Raw genomic sequence first — 9849 nt, 5'->3', positions numbered from 1 at the left:
AAATGGACATTTTATCTGTATCCGGTTATTAGTTTGGCTGAATCTGTTCATTGTATTGTCCGCATTATTTCTGATGGTGATATTACAGTTCATCATCTCTTTATTTAAATAACTAACTCCATTGTAAATATGGTGTTTTTATTACCACGCCCCTAACAAGAAAACAAGTCGAAAAATGATGAAATAACAGTTTCAGAAAATAAAGCGACCGTCAGTCTATTTTGCAACAAATCCGTGTCTCTGTTAGATTACAATAATAAAGTATCATCTATCAGATGAATTGTCATCTATTTATGTAACTAAATGTGAGGGTGAACAAACTGATTCTACTTACAGTGTGGATGGCTATCAATGTACAGTTTGGGATTGGCGATGAGAAGAAACTCTCACACAATACAATGTTTCTCCTTATATTTGTCAAACTTCCCCAATCTCGAAGGTAGTCCTTTGAAATCAATAGGACTCCCGCCCTCCTGATAATTAAGTAGTGGGTTGACAGAGAAACATACACTTAACATCAACTTTTGACAGAAGAGTTAATGAATCGGAACGGACATGGAGATCATTAAATTCTTCTTCAGTATCCAAATTATCACTCTATTGCCCACCGGCTGTCTAACATCTGCTGGTATCATGAACACAGGATATCAAGGCTTTGTGGCACATTGCACAATATCACAAGAATAAATGTTTTATCTTTCATTGAATCAGGTTATTAACTGATCATTTCTCCACTCATGGACAGCTATGAGAGGAACTCTTCAATAAAGGAAATCAGATTATGCTGTGCAATAGAACACGGTGCAAATCAGGTACAAGAGACCTGTTTAAATGAGATACAGAACTTTCAGAACATTCCAGGAATTCCTGCTGTTCATGTCGCTTTATGATGTTCTTTTTATATTGTTCAAATGCACTTTTGCCATTGCTCTGATCTCAATTGACTGGGGAATTGGAACCATCAAGAATTCTCTCTGGCATTTCATGAAGAGATTAATAAACAGAATTTAATTATTGGAATGGCAGATACTTGAAAGTTATACAAACGAAAAGCCACCTGGTCACTTTATTGTTTTGAATAATTATTTACTCACATAATGAACAGAAATTGAATGAAAATATTTGATTAGAGTAATTATGATTTAAAATGTGTCTTTCTTGAGGGAATAAAACATTTACTGTTTAAATGTCTGATTCCCATTTTGCTCATTCAGGTTCACGCTAATCTGTCCCACACAGTATTTGGCAGCAATCCAGGCTGCTGTCAAATGCTTAAAGGCATTGACAGGGAGCATCTAGGGGTGTATGTGCGGTAGATCAAAGATCTGTTTCCTCACGACTGACCGCTTGGCTGCAACCAAAGTAAAACCCTTCATGTTGTCAACAAGGTCTATTTATAAACAAATCTACCCAACAACAGTGCTGGAGGCACTTGAATTTTTGGAAGTTTTAAATCTAGATGATGTTTTCCCATCTCTAAAGAAAGGATTATTTTCCACCTTCTCTGGCACCCTATTAACAACAATGATGATTTTTCCAACACATCAGAATATTGTGATGGACGGACAAAAATAATCACAGGCAGACTGAGAAATGACTCAGAGAGATGATAAAACATAAGAACATAAGAAATAGGAGCAGGAGTGGGCCATCTAGCCCTTCGAGCCTGCCCCGCCATTCAATAAGATCATGGCTGATCTGTCGTGGCTCAGTTCCACATTCCCGCCCTCTCCCCATAACCCTTAACCCCCTCTCTTATCAAAAACCCATCAACCCGCGTCTTAAAAATATTTAGCGAGGTAGCCTCCACCACTTCAACGGGCAGAGAATTCCAGAGATGATACATACTGTTATATCTGAGCAGGCACGTTTGTGTTTTGTTTCCTTTTATCTTTCCATGGGATGTTTGGTTGGAAAGACCAACACTTCTTGCCTGTCCCAAATTCCCTTAAATTGACTGGTTTTCTAGGACACTTGTGAAGATATTAAAGAGTCAGCTATTTTGCTTTCAGTCTGCAGTTATATCCTTGTGAGACAATGTAGCGATGGCAGATTTCCTCCATTGGGGAATCAGAGCCGTTCCAATGATCACAATTAGCATCTATTCCAGATTTATCAATAGAAATCAAAATCTACCTGCGGGAATTGCCCGACTTAAATCCCTGTCCTTACATCATTGCCCTGGGTCTCTGGATCACTGGATCAATTAAAATAATTGATGTCACCATCTACACAAACAATATATGTATGACTGTGTTGACACAGGAATGAATGACATTTGAATGACTGATGGATGAATGACTGTTGGATGCCTGAATATTTTGATTGAGGAATTAGTGAATAGATTGGCGGATGCATTGATAAATGGTACTGAATGATGCTGTTCTACATTTCCTTATTTGTGTTTGACTACTTCATAAATTGAAACAACTCCTTTATTCAATGTGTGTCCATCTAATAGCTTCAATCCTTCCAGAGTGTCTGGGTGAAATACATTCCGAGTTTCTTGGGAGTTAGCAAGCTGATCCTCTTGAAGAGTAGGGGGAGATTTTCCTGCAGTTCGGACGGCTCATTTCTCTGCTGATGCTGAATCTTCATATCCAGGACAGAAATAAAGAGCGTGATATGGTTGAGGAGGAATGATTGTACTATATAAAATACTGGTTCTTTCACATCCAACAAATCAATCAACATGCTCTCACTCAAATTAGTGAAGGTATCAGGGTGAAAAGTAAATAAGATAGCAACAGGAATATTTGTGAAACTCACTGGAAAACTACAAATGTCACATTATTTCCCAAAACAGCGTAATAATGAACCGGAATTTAAAAATTCAGTAACTTCACATGAAGTACAGGTTGTTTCATTTATATCATCACTTTGACAATCATCACACACCCCAGCTATGTACCAGGACTTTCTGTGCGATGATGAGGTGATAACTTGTCAATGAAGCGCAGAGGCTGCTGGGTAGTTGTTCATTCTCCTCGGCCTGAATTAATTCCATTCCCCACTGAATTCTGGGACAGATTTTATTCCTTGATGTCAAAAAAATCAATGTATTGTCAATAAATTTTAAAATCAATAAATTATATGAAGCAAAGCAGTTATATGTTAAATAGAATGAAATGCTGAAAATAAACAGAAAATACTGCAGAATCTCAGTAACATCTGTGGAGACAGAATAGAGCCTTTGTTTCAAATCTGATGCTTTGGAGAGATCATCATTGTTTCCTACTACGTGTCAGAAAAGCTACATATATTTCCTGTGAGATGGGAATAACAGAAATAATAGATACTATTTCGAGCCACACACAAGTTGCATCAATTCACAGAGTGATCCCAAATATTATAACAAACTTCTTCATCCTAAACTAATCAACATCTCAATCACGAACTATATCCTAAAAAAAATCCTAATCTCTATCCACCCACAACATTTCTCCGTCATCACCCTCTTCAATTTCCTCCAAAAAAAAATCACACTGACTCGAAACGTTGGCTCTATTCTCTCTCCACACATGCTATCAGACCCGTTGAGATTTTCCAGCATTCATAATTTTTGTTTCAGTTTCCAGAATCTGCAGTGTTTTGCTTTTATCAAACTGATGAACATAATTGGTGAACTAATTGTTTATCTGTATGAATTGATGATAACTGGGGAATTGGAACAATCCCGCCTGGAAATTCCTCTCCAAGGCACTCACAAACCTCACTTGGGCCACTCCTTTACTGATGCTGAGTCGGAGCCCAGGAGCACCCTCCCTAAGAGCACTGTCGGTGTACCTACACTGCAGGTTCTGCAGCAATTGAATAAGGCGGCTCACCACCAGCTTACCAAATGCAATTAGCAATGGGAAATACATGGGGGCCTAGACAACGTCGCCTTCCTACCATAGAGTAATTTTAAATACACTCCTCATTATGTATGAATGAGATCGGGTGAATGGAATTATTAAATTGCAAATGGATCGTAATTGGTGAAAATAGTTACTACCTTTCTGAACTTTTTTTTACATTCTCCTCATTTGGTCCAGTATCATTAATTAACCAGCACTGTCTCAGTTCATGTCTAAGAAGTTCCTATATCAGTAAAACTGTGCGAGATACTCCCTCAGTTTTATTTTCCTTGACCATGTTATTTCTAAAATGTTTCTTTCACGGTTCATGGATCTCGTTGGAATTAGGCATTTGACCATCCCCACATGGCACTCGACACTAACTCATTACTATAAACTGTTACATGTGTTGATTTTTTTTTCTCTTTTACTCCGCAGGTGCTTCGGTTCACCTTGTTGTCTAACGAGGGACATGCACACGGTGGGTCGTGCGTGGGCTGCTCTTGGATGTTTCGAGAGTAGCCCAGTACTTCGCGTCGTTTGTGTTTGCTTAAAACTGGACCAGCAGATGGGGACCACGACAGCTCAGTGACTATCACTGTTTGCTGTGCAGATACATGGATTTGGGCCAGTGTCTGTGGGAGTTTGCACATTCTGCCTGTGGTTGCGTGGGTTTCCTCCGGGTGCTCCGATTTCCTCCCACATCCCAAAGATGTGCTCTTAGGCTGATCGGTGTAACAAATTGTCCCTAAATTGTTCTCCCCTTAATCTGGTTTCCAGTGGGGGTTCCATAAGCATAGACTTGGGTCAAGGGTGGAGGGGGAAAAACACATTGTTAAGATGGCGGCGCGGGCTCGTTGGGCCGAAGGACCTGTTTCCCGTGCTGTGTTGTTCTTTGTTCTTTGTTCTTTATTTTGTTGAATCAGGCCCCTGTTTATATTAAAATACAGCCTGGTTGTGTTAATACTCTGCTAGACCACAGCTCAGTTTACATTGCACACGGCATTCTCTCTGGTTATGTAATATTTGATAGTCACCTTGTATATATTTCACTGTGGCAATTTTGTTCCTACACTTAACTATGCCTCTCTTTGAATTATGTTTGTTTTACTCCACGGTTTTGTGAGAAGAAGAGATAATATGTTGGGATAAAAAAGATTGCTATCAGGCAAGATCCAGAAACGGGCAGTATTGGATCACCAGTATTTTATTGTGCTGTAATTGTCTTTGTTTTTTTGTTCTTCATTGACAGTACATGCTACACAGGACTTGACATCCACTTTCACTGCAGCCAGCAGAAGTAGATTTCAGATGCCACTCCTTCTTTTCCACTGTCCAAAACCTCAGAGTTTGCACTTGCAGAAGGATGCAGAGAATTGTGTTCTCCCAGCCACTTTAATCATTACTGGCATTGACCAGTGCAGTAAAAACTGAGACCCTGTCCAATGCAATATAAACGTGGATATGGACAATTGCAGAAATAAGGTCGCATCTACTTTGATGCAAACAGAGAGAGATCTAAATTAATATAAACAGGATTGAGTCCAGTTTAATATAAACAGAAACATGGTGACACATAATATAAGCAGGGCCAGCGTCTAATTTAGAACGGACAGATAATATATCCAATTTACTATGTGTAGAGACAGACAACATAACATCCTACGTACACGATAAAAAGACTTAGGGTCTAGTGGAAAATAAACAAAGGCATGGCTCATAATACAAGCTGACACAGGGTAAATTTACTGTAATATAAAGAGACTGGTTCAATCCCCATGAAATTTGTAGAGACAGCCGACTGTCCCATCAAAACCTTACAGGATCGGAGTAACATGAGGTTAGCTGCAGAATGCAAAGTCCCCTCTGCACTGGCAAATTAATAACTCCCAAAGCAGGAATAACACGAGTGAGATGCGAAGTGAATCTCCCTCTAAACTATTCAATTCAAACATTCTCACAACAGTATACTGTCTATAAACAGAGTGAAACTCCGCCTACAAATCTGTTCAAACAAAATTAAGGCAGAAAGAGCATGGACACTCTTCTATGTAAAAACTCTCCTGCACTCTTCCTTCAGAGATCCAGGAGGCAGGTTTAAATTAGCGTTAGGTATAGGGGAAAGAGCCGTCCACACAGTTCCACAAAACACACCCAGGCCAGGTACTGCAGAGATTAGATACGGATTAAATCTTCCCTGACAAAGATATATCAAACATTCATAAGCCAGGTGCAATGAGTTTAGACGCAGAGTAAATATTCCCCCACACTGTCAAGTCAAATACTCCAAGGACAGGGATAACACCGGCTAAATATAGGGAAAGATTCCACATTGAATCCTTATCACCAGGTGTAACCGAGGTTAGGTGCAGAAGAAAATGTTTCAAGCATTTCAAAACTATAGATTTCTGAAGAGATCTTTTAGAGTAAATCTCAGTCATTTATTCCAATTTATTGAATTATATTCTTTTAGAAGCCTGTAACTGTGGCTGAGAGAACACATTGGGCAGACATTGACTTTGTGCTGTGGAGTGAAGACGATGAACCATCATGGAGAGACAAGACAGAGAACCAGACAGGAGAAAGATAGAGAAAGGGATGAAACACAGGAAATTTCCATGAACACATTTGCAGTGTCATTACATTTCGGGATCAGAGGCATTATTTCCTAATTCTGAGCTTAGATATCATCATGATGTTTTTCCTCACATAACTGATGAATAAATAATGTTGAAAAACAACCATTACTGGAATCCGTTGATTGATTTGCATGGTTGTCTCTGTTTCTGTGCTGTGTTGGTGGGGAAATATTTGTTGTTTTTTTGTCAGTCAACAATCTAATTTGGAATTTCTATTTTTGTGTTCATTTACATAAATACTCACTGTTTACAATGAAATGTCCATGGCAGCAAAACCACATAAACCATCACTTATTGATCCGTTTCAACTGAAAATAGCGGTTTATTTTAAGAATATTAACAGTTGGTTCAAAATGAATTGAAACTTTTTGAACGTTCATAACACCAGTTGCATTTAATTAAAAGAAAATGATACAATCCATTTCAGAATTAGTTCTCAAAGTTCTGAAGTCACAATTAAGAAAACATCTGTTAACAGGCTGATATTCCACTGAATGTTAATTTGATTGAGGATTTAATCTGTTTAAACTAGACAAATTCAATTTAAAAAAATCTGATGTCTCAATATTCCTGTCACAAATAGTGATCACACTCACACGACAGGAGGATAAAAAAAATCAAATATGGTTATCACTAAGGGATACAATTAATTTTGCTGCCTCACAGGTGACAGGGAAACGGGTTCGATTTCAACCCTGGGTGAATGTGAGTGGTTTTCATATCCATGTGAGTTCTCTCCGAATGCTCCAGTTCCCTTCCACAGTCCAAGGATATGCAGGTTAGGTGGATTGGCTATGATAAATTGCCCCTTAGCTTCCAAAGATGTGCAACGTAGAATCACGGAATCCCTACAGTGCAGAAGGAGGCCATTCTGTTCATCAAGTCTGCACCAGCTATCCAGCAGAACATCCTTCACAAGGTGGAATGTCTATGTTAAATTTCCTATTAGTGTTCAGCGATGTGCAGGTTCGGGGGATTAGCCTGTGAATATGTATCGTTGTCGGGATAGGGTGAAGGCTGTGCCCAGGTAGGATGCTCTGTTGGAGAGCGTTGCAGACTTTTTGGACAGAATGGCCTCCACTTGAACTGTAGGGATTCTATGAGTTCATGATGCTATGATCAGGCAGAAGAATGAATATATCTGCAATAATCTCAGCACTTCCAGAAAATTACAACTTTCATTTTGGTGGAACTTGCATTTATAGAACATTTTACCCGACCTCATGCCGCCTCAACGTTCTTACAGCTCACTTTGCTGAATTTAGTCACTGCTATAATGTTCGAAACACAGTAAGTAATGGACGCTTAACTTGCTCTAACAAACCGAGATATAATAAATGACCATAACTTTGCGATTTTATATGAAAAATGAGGATTTGTGTCGGATATTGGGCATAACTGCCTTGCTCTTTGTAGTTATATCAAGAGATTTTGCATCCTGGCATCGACCTTAAATGTGAATCTGCTTCTCTCTCTGCTGATGCCCATTCAGCTGCTGAGTAGCGTTTTTATTGTTTAGATTTCTGGAACCTGCAGCACTTTGCGCTGCTTTCATTGATCCTCTGGATGTGAGCAACAAAGCCAACATTAATTATCCCTGCTGAAAAGGCGGTTGTGAACCACCTTCGTGAAACTTGCCCTCGGGATGATTTTATTGTTTGACTGTCGATAAAAGCTTTGATACAACTGGGTGGCTTGCTCGGCAATTTCAGGTGTGGTGAAGGGTCATTTTCCTCACAGTGGAACTGGAGTCTATCTGGGACAGACAGAGTAAAGATAGGAATCTTCGGTTCTCGTGTTATTTCCAAAGAACGGTGTTGTTTGAAGTATAAAAATAAATTACTGTGTATTCTGGAATTGAAATCAAAAGAAAAAAAAATGCTGGAAAATCTCAGCAGGCCTGGTAATATCTGTAAGGAGAGAAAAGAGCTGACGTTTCGAATCCAGATGACCTTTTGACAAAGCGTTGATGAAGGGTCATTGGACTCGAAATGTCAGCTCTTCTCTCTCCTTACAAACGCTGCCAGACTTGCTGAGATTTTCCAGTGTTTTCTCTTTACTTTTTTTACGTGTCTTTGGGCGGAATGAATTGATTCTGAATCCCTGGGGCGAAGGAATTGTAGGTTGATCCAAGACTGTTGTACGGAAGAAGACACTATAAACATTGTCCAGGGACCTGTGGGGCCCAGGCCAAGCTTTTCTTGAAAGCTTGAGATGAAACTTGCAGCTTTCTCTTGTTCGAAAGAGATTGAAGAACATAATAAATTAATGTCACGTTGCACTGTAAATGGACACTAAAGGGCAACTGAGCATGGCCATTCCAACCACCTTGTACATCTGTGGACTGTAGAGGGAAAGTGGTAAACCTGGAGGAAACCCACTCACACACGGGGTGATTTTTCAAACACCATACAGTTACACAAGGCCGAAATGGAACCTGTGTCCGTAACAGTGTGAGGTTCCAGTGCTAACCACTGTGTAAATAATTCTTACTAACTTTAAAAACGATATGAGTAACATATTCAGTATTTACTTGCACTTTCTATGTCTCAGTCAAAACCTAAATGTAATGATTTGCCCGGGGCGCCCTTGAATGTGATGTACAGCTGACCATTCCGCTGCCAGTGCAATGCATCTTTCAAATGATTCACTGAACTTCTCTCCTATCTTTCTCTGCCTCAGACTGCAGCTACATCAGATAAATTTTATTCTCTCCCTCAGTCTCCATTAACTCACTTACACGGGTACCCAGGAAACGGATCTGGCTACTCGTTAAAAAATAAAGTTTGTTTATTTTTTTGGTTACGAGATCTTTTGACTAAAAAGGTGAAGCACAAAAGTCTCATCAGTGGAAAATTCAGTGTCGGAAACAAAGCAGTTCATCCGCTTAAACCCCTCTCTTCGATTTCTCTCACACAGCACTTAACACACTTAAACTTCCTATTTTAAAACACCTCGGCGGGAAAGAAATGTTGCTTTAATTTTTCCTCTTTTCTCTCAGTGATAATCTTCAGTCCATTTTCCCTTCAATTAATCTATTTAAACCCCCTAATATGATCATTTTCTTGATTCCTTAAAATGGGAATGGAAGTGAATGTAATGCTGAGACGGGCAGCAATCTGTATGGTTGTTCTTGATGCTTTCAGAGTGAGTTCACCCTCATAGGCAGGAAGAATGTTCACAGTGATAACATCAAACTGGCCCCGGTTGTTTCATTCTCAGGTAACACAACTTCCTGTTTCATGCTGCCGGTTCCAATCCGCACATCTCACTTCTGAGCAGAAAATAAATCCAGAGACCACAATCTGGTGAGAACATCTGTCAGTGCGGCTTATATCCGCCCACAGAGTCAGGGCAGAGTCACACAGATC

This window comes from Carcharhinus amblyrhynchos, unplaced genomic scaffold (assembly GCF_965287045.1).
Source record: "Carcharhinus amblyrhynchos unplaced genomic scaffold, sCarAmb.v2.hapA scaffold_38, whole genome shotgun sequence".
In the NCBI taxonomy this organism is placed as follows: domain Eukaryota; kingdom Metazoa; phylum Chordata; class Chondrichthyes; order Carcharhiniformes; family Carcharhinidae; genus Carcharhinus; species Carcharhinus amblyrhynchos.
This window is presented reverse-complemented; position numbering follows the sequence as displayed.